This window comes from Hyaena hyaena, unplaced genomic scaffold, assembly GCF_003009895.1.
Source record: "Hyaena hyaena isolate Hyena2069 unplaced genomic scaffold, ASM300989v1 scaffold_108, whole genome shotgun sequence".
NCBI classification, from domain to species: Eukaryota; Metazoa; Chordata; class Mammalia; order Carnivora; family Hyaenidae; genus Hyaena; species Hyaena hyaena.
In genome coordinates, this window is record NW_024080741.1 from 2,741,989 (window position 1) to 2,755,085 (window position 13,097).

A 13,097-nucleotide genomic window follows, 5' to 3' on the forward strand; every position below is an offset into this window, starting at 1 on the left:
CCACGTTGTTGCAAATGGCAGGATTTCATTCTTTCTCATTGTCAAGTAGTATTCCATGGTATAGATAAACCACATCTTCTTGATCCGTTCATCTGTTGATGGACACGTAGGCTCTTTCCATGCCTTGGCTATTGTTGAGAGCGCTGCTATGAACATTGGGGTACCTGTGCCCCCATGCATCAGCACTCCTGTATCCTTTGGATAAATTCCTAGTAGTGCTATTGATAGGGTAGATCTATTTTTAATTTTTTGAGGAACCTCCACACTGTTTTCCAGAGCAGCAATTAGCAGCCACACTTAATTCTAACTGATATACCGTTGGATTTGGCAACAAACATAGAGGCATAGTGGTTGCAGCATGAACAGCTGTCACAACAACAGCAACAACAACACCCTGAATAGCACTTTTCAGTTTACAAAGCACTTTAAAACATGCTGCTTTGCTCAATGTTTGCAGCTCCGTTGTGATTCTACAGATTTCTTTTTATAGATGAAGAAATGGAGGCTCAGAGAAGCCACTAAGTCAAGGGTACCAGGTTGTAGCTCTTATACTTTATTTATTTAAAAAAACTTTTTAATGTTTATTTATTTTTGGGAGACAGAGAGCAATCAGGGAGGGGCAGAAAGAGAGAGAGAGACACAGAATCTGAAGCAGGCTCCAGGCTCCGAGCTGTCAGCACAGAGCCCGACGCGGCTCGAACCCACAAAGCACAGGATCATGACCCAGGCTGAAGTCGAATGCTCAACCGACTGAGCCACCCAGGCGCCCCAGTAGCCCTTATACTTTCACCCGGCTCATCTGGCTCCTCGCCCAGGGCTCACGGACGCAGGTGGAGAGCAGGTGATAAATGTGCCCCAGAGTTTGCCTGATGCTGGGGGATAATTGGAAACTGGCCCCAGAGGTCCCCGTGAGCCCTGGCGCCAGCAGAAGGTGTCATTTGGTGGAGCATGGGAGCTTCGTCACCTTTTCGGGAAAATGCTTGTATTTCTAGAAAGGTGATGTGGAGTACAGGAGATTGTGGAGAACAAAGGAGGTAAAAATTAGACAGGCATCAACCCTGGGGGAAGTGTGTCTGCCAGCTGGCATGCTAGCAATCCCATTTTGGAAGTAATCAGGTAGCAATCAGACGTTCAGACCAAGTCTGCTGAGTGTCCTGTGACCATAGAAATGTTTTCTTGGTATCAAAGGGATCTGCTTCTCTTTGGAGTCTCCCTTCTTCAGAGGCCAAGCTGGGAGCTTTTGAAGTTTGGCATGAATCTCTCCTTCTGCCTTTCCTCTTCAGTAACTTCTTTGCTGACTTCTTTCCAGTTCCGTTCTGTACATCCCCACCAGTCTGGGGATTGCTGGGGATACACAGATTTTCAGCTGATTAAGGGTTTGCACCTTCCTAACAGCAAGGTGAGATTACTTTTAAGTAAGTTGTTCAAGGGTATGCAGTCGGGAAGCAGATGCTGGGATTCGAAGTCAGCCTTGTGACTTCCAAGATCACATGCTGCTCCCCGGCTTTGGCCCTAGAAAACGAAGAGCCTTTGGGGAAATACCGTTCTGTCCATCCCACCCCTGGCCCTCTTTAATCTTGCCTGACCCACCCTAGCCCTGCTCCTGGAGACACATTAAAGCAAGCCTCACATGCCTGCCCCAGGGAACGGCCTCAGCCCCTCCCCACTTCCAAGCGGCCCACTTGCTCTTACTCTTCATCTCCCTGGACCCTGGATTCCTGGCTGTGGTCCCTAGCTTTGATATTTGCTTCTGCTCTCTGGAGTTTGGCAACTCATCACATTCTCCTTGCAGCTTTGGGGGCCTCAGAGTTTTTTCTGTTCGCCCTCTGCTCTGTCCGCCTGCCTCTGACTCTGTGTCCTCCCCTGGCCTGGGGCGAGGAGCGCTCACCCTCTGGCCCGGGCTCTGCGGATGGCGCGTCAGGGCCAGAGATGGATTTGCCATTGAGGTGGCCCTATGGAAAGGGGTCTAAGAAGACTGTAGTCCCGCCCTGGCCACAGCTCCCCTTCCTTGGGGGAGGTGTATCCACAAAAGAGGCTAAGCAAGGCACTTATCACCGTCTTCATCAGGCAGGATTTGGGCCCTAATGTCAAATTCTAGAGGGGTTGGCTTGAACGGCCTAGAGCTGAAACAGGCTTGTTCATCTCATAAACACTTACTGAGCACCTAGGATGCGTCGGGTAGTGTTCTAGCTCCTGGGGACACAGTGCTGAAGACAATCTTGGTGGCAGTCCTAGAAGGGCTTACATGCTAGCTGGAGGAAATCACACACAAAAAAATCAAGAAATTAACATCAGGCCTCCTGTTCTGTACTCCCCTCACCCCAGTCCCGCGCACACCCCCTCCCCCCCGCCCCTACCCCCTTCCAATGGCCATGCCCAAACAATCTTGGATCTGATCTCTGTGACGGAGGGCAGGCCACACATCAGAGATCGGCAGAGGGAGTGTCAGGAACAAGGGTAGGGGGCAGTTACCTCAATGTCTCTGTAGATGAGGGCCCCCAGGCCCTGCTGCTGTATGAGTAGCACCAGACAGTCCCATCCACAGGGAAAACGCCTTACTTGAATGGGGGGGTGGGGAGGAGAGCGTGCCCTCGGTAAGCGTTGTAAAGAGCCACATCCACACATGGTCACGTGTGCACAGCTCGCCCTTCACAGGTTTTCGTGTATGGGTCCTAGACACAGGGCATTATCAGAAGCTCTGTAAAAATGCAAATTCTCCAGGCACCTGGTGGCTCAGTCATTAAGTGGCCAACTTTGGCTCAAGTCATGATCTCCTGGTTCGTGAGTTAGAGCCCCTCGTCGGGCTCTGGGGTAACAGCTAGGAGCCTGGAGCCTGCTTCAGATTCTGTGTCTCCCTCTCCCTCTGCTCCTCCCCTGCTCATGCTCTGTCTCTCTATCTCTCAAAAATAAATAAATGGTAAAAAAAAAAAAAAAGCAAATTATCACCCCATACACCCCAGTCGTTCAGAATCGAAATCTGCAGGTGATTCCTAGGCATGTTAGGGTTTGAGAAGCAACAGGCTGGACTTTGATCATGTGCAGAGAAAAACCCCAGACTGGCAGCTCACAATAATCCCTTTTGCAGATGTGTGGAGTGGGATATGGAGGGCTTTCTTCCCCGGGAAAGGTATGCATTTGAGCAACATATTCACCACTGTTTGCAAAAGTTAGTTACTATAAATAAAATAGGAAAGAAAGAAAGAAAGAAGACAGAAAAGAATAAAAGAAGACTTAAATTCAAATAAGGGTGAATCCTTTAATTTGACTTATAATACTTGACTTGTAATATTTGCAACTGTCAACATTTTAAGAAATAAATATCATTCTCTGCTTTGAATTAATTTGTAAACTATAAGGCACTATCAATTGAGGTTTTATTGTCTGAGGGGACATTTTATGCATGGAAAAAATACTTATGGTTATTTGTGTATTTTAAGTTCTTTCAACTGATTAAAGTCGTAAATTTTGAAGCCTAATTTTATTAACTCAAGTTCAACTTACAAATCTTGCTATTCTGTTCATAAAGCTAGTGTTTTTCTGTTAAATCTTTTACTTGTTCTTTGATTAATGTTCAGTTGGCTCATAAATTCTCTTTACATTTAATATCACTTACAAACCCGATTGGTTAAATTAGCTTAGACTGTTTAAGCTATAATTAAGCATTTCAAAAAATCTAACAAGGCGGACTTACAAATCTAACAAAATCTTAGATACTAAGAACCTAACACTAAGAACTTAAACACTGTTCATGAAACGTAGTAAGTGTCAATTTGTAGATCTAATCAGATTTAGGTAAGCATTTAATCCACCGTAGTTATTAAATCAACATCACAACACCAATACATCACATGCTTTTATACTTTTCCAACACCTTAAAAAGCAGATAAGAATTGTATACATTGAAATGGCTGATGCTTAACTTCGTGAATTAACTACGTGAATTTTTTAATGAAGCAATACAACAATTTTAAATAAAAATTTTTTAAGTTACAAAAATTACAGAAGCGCCTGGGTGGCTCAGTTGTTGAACGTCAAACATCGGCTCAGGCCATGATGTCACAGTTTGTGAGTTCAAGCCCTGCATCCCATCGCACTGGGCTTGCTGCTCTCAGTGCTGAGTCTGCTTCAGCTCTCTGTTCCCCTTTCTCTCGGTCCCTCCTCCGCTCGCATTCTCACTCTCAGAAATAAATATAACATTAAAAAAATTTTTAGTTATAAAAATTACAGACAGAACACAGATTATTCCAATGATTGTTGCAGTTACTGCTGCACACACCCTTACACCTCTCACAAAACTGTTAATATATGTCTGCATCATTCACCATCTGTGTATTTATTTCCAAGCCTCTACTCAAGCAAAAAAAGCAGAATGAGCCTCACAGTTGGGTTGAGATAACCGATGCGAAAGCAAGGCGCATACACACTTACAGACCAGGGTCATGAGCTCCGTGTTAGCAGTTGTGCTGTTACAGGTGTGGAGAGCCACCTGGAGATTGGGCCAGTCTGGGAGCGGGGTCTGGATGTGCCTTCTCAAAGAATTTCCCCCCGGCTAGACAATGACCTGTGGGAGTGGCTTCCTGTGGTCAAATTTTGCCGGCCACAATTACAACATTCATAAGACCTTCACTTAAGGAAAAAAAGCACGATGCAGTGCATCTCTTATCCCTGGATACCCCTTAAGTCACGCTGCCTGACACAGGTACAAGAAATCCACCCACTTGGCTATGGTATGCGCATCGAATAGTTGACATTTGGGGGAACGCACATAGGCTTTGTTTTAGTATAACCCATATTCTTTTCTTAAAAGTTTATTTACTCATTTTGACAGAGAGAGTGGGGGAGGGGCAGAGAGAGAGAGAGGAGAGTGCGTGAAAATCTCAAGTAGGCTCTGTGCTGTCAGCACGGAGCCCAACGCAGGGCTCGAACTTACGAATGCATGAGATCATGACCTGAGCTGAAATCAAGAGATGGGCACACCCAGGTGCCCCTATATAACCCATAGTCAATATCAAGATGGACTTGGGCTTCTCACAAGATGTTTGTTTCCTTTCTGATACTCAGACTGTGGCAGCTTTGCTTTTTCCCTCCCTCTCTTCCTTTCCTCCCTCCTTTCTCTCTTTGTTCCTTCCTTGCTCCCCTCCATCCCTCCCACTTCCTTCCTTCCTCCCATCCCTCTCTCCTTCCTTCCTTCCTTCCTTCCTTCCTTCCTTCCTTCCTTCCTTCCTTCCTTCCTTTCTTCCTTCCTTCCTTCGCTGTCTTCTGAAACTAACACGCTCTTGCATCATCTAGCCAACTTAGGCCTTAGGCTTTGATTTTTCTTGCACCAAGGTACACTATCGGCTACTTTCCAAGAAGCCCTGGATTCTTTAAGTGGTGAGTGTTATTAGGGGCCAATATCTGGGCACTCCTGGTGCAAATCGGATCGCCCACATGAGAACTACAGGCGATCCAATAGTGAGAGAGCCAGAAAATGAGTTCACACTTATTTATCCAATTTAACACCAACCTGACTAAGTCCCTCAGAAATATATATTCTATAAAGCCTTTCATTTTATTTCCTTCCTTTTAAACTACCAGCTTTTAGCTACCAGCTGCTGCTGCTTCTTTCAAAACAACCTTAATATGTCATGCTATATATATTTTAATTATACTATGAATGAAACTTCCCGTGTTGTAAATGAATGTGTATTGACTTAGATCCCAGATGCCCCGGTCGGGGCTGCAAATGTGTTCCTCATCACTTTTATGATCCTTGAGTGTCTTATCAACCATCATCCTCTGGTCATTTTATTGACAGTCACACAATTTCATTTCATCCAACTCTATTGAATTCACTAGGCTTGATTCCAATTTCAAAGCGTCAGCTTCAGCTCTCTCCTTTCTCCCGTAGCGATCTTTGCCTTCTGGCTCTTCCTTTCCTACTGGAAATGGAGTTATCACTTTGTTTCTCCCTGTTATCTTTAAGGCTCCTCTCAGGCTGTCGCAGTGTGTGTGCCTCAACCATCTGCTCTTTGAAGAGGCCAGACTTTTGGAGAAAATAGAATCAATATAGATTTAGCAAACTTAACCTATTTGACACAACATATTTTTGGAAGTAAGCAGATTTACCTTCCATAGTACCTCTGATGGAGGAAGGCAGAGAAGCCCATTGCCATCCGCATGCACCCAAAGTCCAAGCCCCTCTCCCTGTCACACCATCCATCCTCTGCCAAACCCTCCTTCTCAGGTGCCCAGCATTTCCTTGCCCTGACCCAGTCCCATCTCCTTGCCTCCCATCGCCATCCACCATGCTGCCCCTAGCACACATCCCATATTGCCTTCCCTTCTGTGGAGGACAGATCGTGAGGTGCCACCACGATCCCTGACTCCCGGAGTTCACACCTCTATGTGATGACCTTCCCTTGAGTGCACGTATACCTGCACTTCGAATGAGGCGAAGATGATGGGACGTCTCATCTGTGATCAGGTTATGTAATACAAGACGCCGTCTTGCTAACACACTTGTTCTGGAAGACGCTCTTTGCTGGCTTGATGAAATCAGTGTCCGTGTTGGGAAAGCCCACAGGGCTCAGCACGGAGGGCAGCCTCTAAGAGCTGAGGACGGCTTCCAGCAGACAGCCAGCAAGAAGCCAGTGTCCGCAGCCGTGCAGCCACAAGGAAGCAAAGTCTGACAACCAGCCCTAGTGAGCATGGATGCAGATTCTTCCCCAATCGAGCCTCCAGATGGCAATCTGGCAACCCCCACCCCCACCCCACCCCGATAGCAGCCTTGTAAGATCCCGAGCAGAGGAGCCAGCTAAGCCACGCTGGGACTGACTCACCGAAAGTGTGGGGGAATAACGGGTTATTTTGAGCTGCTAAGTCTGTGGTCATTTATTGTGCACTAACAGATAAGTAATATAGCTCCAGACACTGCTTCTTCTGTATTCTCCCATGTGGGGGCCATTTATGTTCTTCCATACCACAACATGGAAGCTGGGAGAAGGTGTGGAGGGTGGGGAGCTTTTCTTACTTCCCACTTCCTACGGGCCATTTTTCTGAGTCTCCCCTGTACAGATGGCTATGCCACCTTCTTCCCCTCCTGAGTGACTCTGCCATTTACTGACCCCCTGGTCTCTCATGCTTCAAAGATCTCAGCACCTGTCTCGTCTTCTCCTCTCATCCTATGTAAATTGAGCATTGGTTTGGGTGAAGTTTTTAACAGGTCACCCAGACTCTCAGTTTCTTGAGTTCCTTCTCTCTGTGGGGCCAGCTCTGTTCTCTCTCAGCCACCTCCCTCCACAGTCACAGCATTCTATTTCCCTCACCTAATCGATTAATTAATAACCGCCTAATCTCACTTCAACAATGACTAGTAAAGGCTCTGGCAACTTTGGGAACTGTTCCACTCAAAGTCGTTGAGTCAGTCTACCCCTGTCTGACTTCTACCTCCTTTCCCCTCAGATGGCAGTTCGACTACTCCCTCTGGTCTACAACCTTTCTAATTACCCCCTTACCATCGGCCCACTCACGTTTTGCCCATCCTCCTTATCAAGCTTGGAGGTCATGTCTGTACTGAACCTTGATCCTCTGTCATTTGGTCACACCCCTCTGGCAAAATCCCAACCCCAATGAACCCAAGTCTTCCAAATCAGGTTGCTTGCATTCAAGCAGCCTCTGGGAAAGTCACAGAGCAGGGCATATTGGTTCTACATAAATTCACAGTTACTATGTTCACAGGAGCCCTTACTATACCTGTGGGACACTAGTAAGTGTCTAGGATGAACTCACTCTCCCACAGTGATTATTTCAAACCTCTGGCCATTCCTTACACTTCCACTTGCAGCAAACAAATTTCTGTCTCTCTCTGTCTTTCAACCTCTCCCTTTAAAAGGAAAAATAGAGGGGTGCCTGGGTGGCTCAGTCAGTTAAGCGTCTGACTTTGGCTCAGGTCATCATCTCATGGCTCATGAGTTCAAACCCCACATTGGGCTCTGTGCTGGCAGCTCAGAGCCTGGATTCTGCTTTGGATTCTGTGACTTCCTCTATCTCTGCCCTTCCCCTTCCTTCCCTTCCTTAAATTTTAAAAAAGTTTCCCTCTTTCTCTTTCTCTCTCTCTCCCTCTACCCCTCTCCTCAGCTCGTGCTCTCTCTCTCTGTGTCTCTCAAAATAAATGAACATTTAAAAAAAACAGAAGGGGAAATGGAGGGGCACCTAGCTGGCTCAGTCAGATGAGCTTCTGACTTCCACTCAGGTCATGAGCTCTCAGTTTGTGGGTTTGAGCCCCATGTAGGCTCTGTGATGTCAGCCCAGAGCCCACTTCAGATCCCTGTCTTCCCCCACCCCCTCACTGACTCATGTTTTCTCTCTCAAAAATAAATTAACATTTAAAAAAAATAAAAGGGGAAATTGAACCATCAAATGAAAATCCCCACCTAGGACACAAATCCACCTGTTTGCTTCCATCCTATCTTCCTTTCTTCCTGTTGCAGATACAAGTGTTATCTTTTCTGCCTTAGCCAAGTCTCTACACTTTGACTTTGGATTCCTCCCTTCTCTTATTCTATAAAATCTTTTACTATTTGTGGTCTCTTATCTTTTTCGTATATTCAACCTGTTCCATTTTTAATTAATTATGAGGGGGGGAGCAGAGAGGAAGCATGAGCTGGGGAGAGGGGTAGAGCGAGAGAGAGAGAGAAAGAGCGAATCTTTTTTAAAAATATAACTTATTGTCAAGCTGACTAATGTACAGTGTGTATAGTATGCCCTTGGTTTTGGGGGGTAGATTCCTGTGGTTCATCACTTACAGACAACACCCAGTGCTCATCCCCGCAAGTGCCCTCCTCAATGCCCACCACCCATTTCCTCCTCTCCCCTACCCCCCATCAATCCTCTGTTCTCTGTATTTAAAAGTCTCTTATGGTTTGCCTCCCTCCCTCTCTGTAACTAATTTCCCCTTCCCTTCCTCCATGGTCTTTTTAAGTTTCTCAGGTTCCACATATGAGTGAAAACATACAATATCTGTCCTTGACTGACTTATTTCACTTAGTATAATACCTTCCAGTTCCATCCATGTTGCTGCAAATGGCAAGATTTCAGTCTTTCTCATTGACAAGTAGTATTCCATTGTATAGATAAACCAGTTCTTCTTTATCCATTCATCTGTTGATGGACATTTATGTTCTTTCCGTAATTTAGCTATTGTTGAAAATGCTGCTATAAACATTGGGGTACATGTGTCCCTATGCATCAGCACTCCTGTATCCTTTGGATAAATTCCTAGTAGTGCTATTGCTGGGTTGTAGAGTAGTTCTATTTTTAATTTTTTGAGGAGCCTCCACACTGTTTTCCAGAGTGGCTGTACGAGTTTGCATTCTCACCAACAGTGCAAGAAGGTTCCCATTAAGAGAGAGAATCTTAAGCAGGCTCCACACTCAGCACTGAGCCCAAAGCAGGGCTCGATCCCATGACCCTAGTCATGATCTGAGCCAAAATCCAGAGTAGGATGTTAAACTGATGGATAAACAGCCACCCAAGCACCCCTGAACCTTTTCTTCTTGGTTGGATCCTCCCCATAAGCTTATGTATATGTATATATTTTTTCCACTTCATTTTCTCTTCTTCTTCTGGGACTCCAGTTATCCGTATATTAGATATTTTTCTCTCTTTAAGATTGGTTACTTCTTTTGATTTATCTTCAAGTTCATTTTCTACTTCTATTGGGATCTTTATTTGTCCATTAAGCAATGAACTTGGTTATACTCAAACTACAAACTCTGTACTATCTGCAGCAGGGAATAGCTCAATTCTCAGCTTGGTTCTTTCATCTTTACCTAGGATTCCCTGCTCAATATAGTTCAAGCATGAGCCAGAGACTTGGGCAGAGTTTATGCAGAGAGATTTGGGTTCCTTTTCTTGGCCCTTTCCTTTCCTCTTTCTAGGATTCAGCTCTCATTCTTCAGCAGCCTTGATTGCTCTGGGCTCTGTCTTCTGGGTCCTCTGCCAGAAAGCCTTTGGGCTTTGTTCTGGAATTATAGCTGCCCTATGCTGCATTGCAATTGTGGCCAACACAGGGAAAATCCACAAAAAATGGGAACTCATTTCATGTCAGTTCTTCTTCCACACTTTGAATCCCCTCAAATATCTACCTACATGGACTCACTCTCCAGAGTCCTCGGGTAGTTAGTTGGTTGGTTGGTTTGGTCTTCTTTTGTTCATTTGTTTGTTTTGAAAGTTATCCAGAGTATATTGATATTATCTGTGAGAGGGTTGGTTAGTTAGAGGCAGGCTCCTCTGTACCAGAAATAGGACTCTTTCCACAAATAGGTTTAATTCTCCCTGTTACATTCCCCAAACCCACCCTGATCCATGATCTCCTTGAGCTTTCTGCTCCATGTATCTTCCCAGCTTGTTTTCTTGAGATAATTGTCTTTCTATTCCCATTTCCCAGCTTCTACTGCCTTCCCAACTCTCTCTAGCACAGTCTCTGTGTCTTCATTACAAAGAAATGGCTCTTCCCAAGATCCCCAGTGATCTTCATCTCATTGAATCTGATGGTTACTTATTAGCTGTCATCTTCTTTGAACCCATGATCTTTCTCTTAAATCTAGTCCTCTTTCCCTATTGTCGATCTCAATGAATGGCTCCAGCAACTGTCCTCCTAGGCTGGTCAGAAACGTAACAAGTCATTTTTGACACCTTCCCCTCCCCCCTCTCCAAGTCCCCATATCCATCACCAATCTGTACATTTCACCTTCTAAATCTCTCAAGTCTATCCATATCCTTCATTCACTACCACCAACTTAGACCAAGCTAACTTCATCTTGTGTCTAGACCACTCCTAGACCCACCTGTATCCATTTTGGCTCCTGCCACCCTCCATCCAATTCATTCTCTATACTACAGCCAGAGTGATAGTCTCAAAGTGAAAACCTGACACTATCATTCTCTTACTTAAAATACTTCAGTGATGATTTATGTATCTTAAGACATATGTGCATGTCAAAATCCTTAATGTGGTTCAATATAGTAGGTGGCTTATATGATTCTTTGCCCTTATCTTTTTTTTTAATGTTTTATTTATTTCTAAAATGTTTTTTTTTTTAATTTTTATTTATTTCTAGGAGAGAGAGAGAGAGAGAGACAGCATGAGCAGGGGAGGGTCAGAGAGAGAGGGAGTCACAGACTGAAACAGGCTCCAGGCTCTGAGCTGGCAGTCAGCACAGAGCCCGACGCGGGGCTCGAACCCACGAACCGCGAGATCATGACCTAAGCGAAAGTCGGACGCTAAACCGACTAAGCCACCCAGGCGCCCCATGTTTTATTTATTTCTGAGAGAGACACACACACAGCATGAGCAGGGGAGGGTCAGAGAGAGGGAGATACAGAATCTGAAACAGGCTCCAGGCTCTGAGCTGGCTGTCAACACAGAGCCCGATGTGGGGCTCGAACCCACAAACTGTGAGATCATGACCTGAGCCGAAGTCGGACGCTCAACCGACTGAGCCACCCAGGTGCCCCTCTTTGCCCTTATCTTGCACTGTGTTCTCCACAACTCCCTTGCTCCAGACACATTAACATTTTCTGTGTTGTGGCAAATTGTTGATCGGATTTAGTGCTTTTAATTGGTCAGCCCTTTTACATGTGGTTTTAAATTCTGAAGGGCAGAATTTAAGTTGTGATTTTAAACCACGGAATTGCCTTTGATAAGCATATGGTGATATTCTGAGATCATAAGAAAGTTGATTTAAAAGTAAATCAATAACTGATATGGTTAGTACTGTTACACTAATTGATTTCAACCCGCCATGCAAGTTCCTCAGTTGCTACCCACGTGTTCAGATAGATGGTGTGCACGTGGCACATACACGCACCCTTACAGACAGCTACCACGTGTTTCTGAGCGCTCTACATTGGGTGAAAAATACCAACAGCGTTAGCTTCATGTGAAGGCCTTCTGCAGAGGTGGTCTGGCTTTTCTTGGCCTCCACACTTTCTGCCTGATTTCACAATGCTGCTTATGCATTTTTGTCTTTATGGAGTGCAGGCCGACCACTACGAATCTCAGACATAGAGTCTGTACTTTTTCAGACAGGGTCTGACCAAGACTTTGTAAATCCTAGGTGGCTCTAAACCCTCTAGAAGTGCATGCTTCCTGCAGGCACGGACCCACCTAGGATCACACACATGCACACGTGCACACCCACTCAGAATTACTGGTGTTTATTTTATGCAATGATTTTGATGAGTCTCTCTTTGTTTTCCGTGCTTGAGAATGTGGGTCTAGACTACTGACACCCTGACAATGCATCTGAAGATAGCTGGGAGTTGAAAGCCGTAACTTGGTCCAGGGGTAGGCAAACTATGGCCTGATGTCTGTTTATATAAATAAAGTCTTATTGGAACACAGTCATGCTCATTTCTTTATGAGTGGTTTATGGCTGCTACAGTGGCAGGGTCGAGTAGCTGTGACAGAGACGGTACAGCCTACAAAGTCTACACTATTTACTATCTGGCCCTTTACAGGAAAAGTTTATAGACCTCTGCTTTAGTACACTATTCTAACTATTTTAGCATCAATCAATAACAAAGTGGAGTTGCCAGATTTAGCAATTAAAAATACAGGATACTCAGATAAATAATGAATATGTTTTTTAAGAATAAGTCTGTCCCTGGGGCACTTGGGTGGCTCAGTCGGTTAAGCGTCCGACTTCAGCTCAGGTCATGATCTCACAGTTTGTGGGTTCGAGCCCCGCGTCAGGCTCTGTGCTGACAGCCAGCTCAGAGCCTGGAGCCTGTTTCAGATTCTGTATCTCCCTCTCGCTCTGACCCTCCCCTGCTCATGCTATCACTCTCTCTCAGAAATAAACTGAACATTAAAAAAAAAAGAATAAGTCTGTCCCAAACATCACAGAGATTTGTGTAAGACCCCTATAGTTCCCGCGGCCCTGCGACACCTATCTCACTAGCTTTGGAAGAGAAAGAAGTTGAGGGGAAGAGGGGCCCTGGGGATGCTTTGCATTCTTTAGAAGAGAGAGCATGGAAAGGAAGCAGAAAAACCATCTTTGGTCACTTCTGCCTTCCTCACCATGAGAAGGGGTGGGGGGACTTCTGGTTTG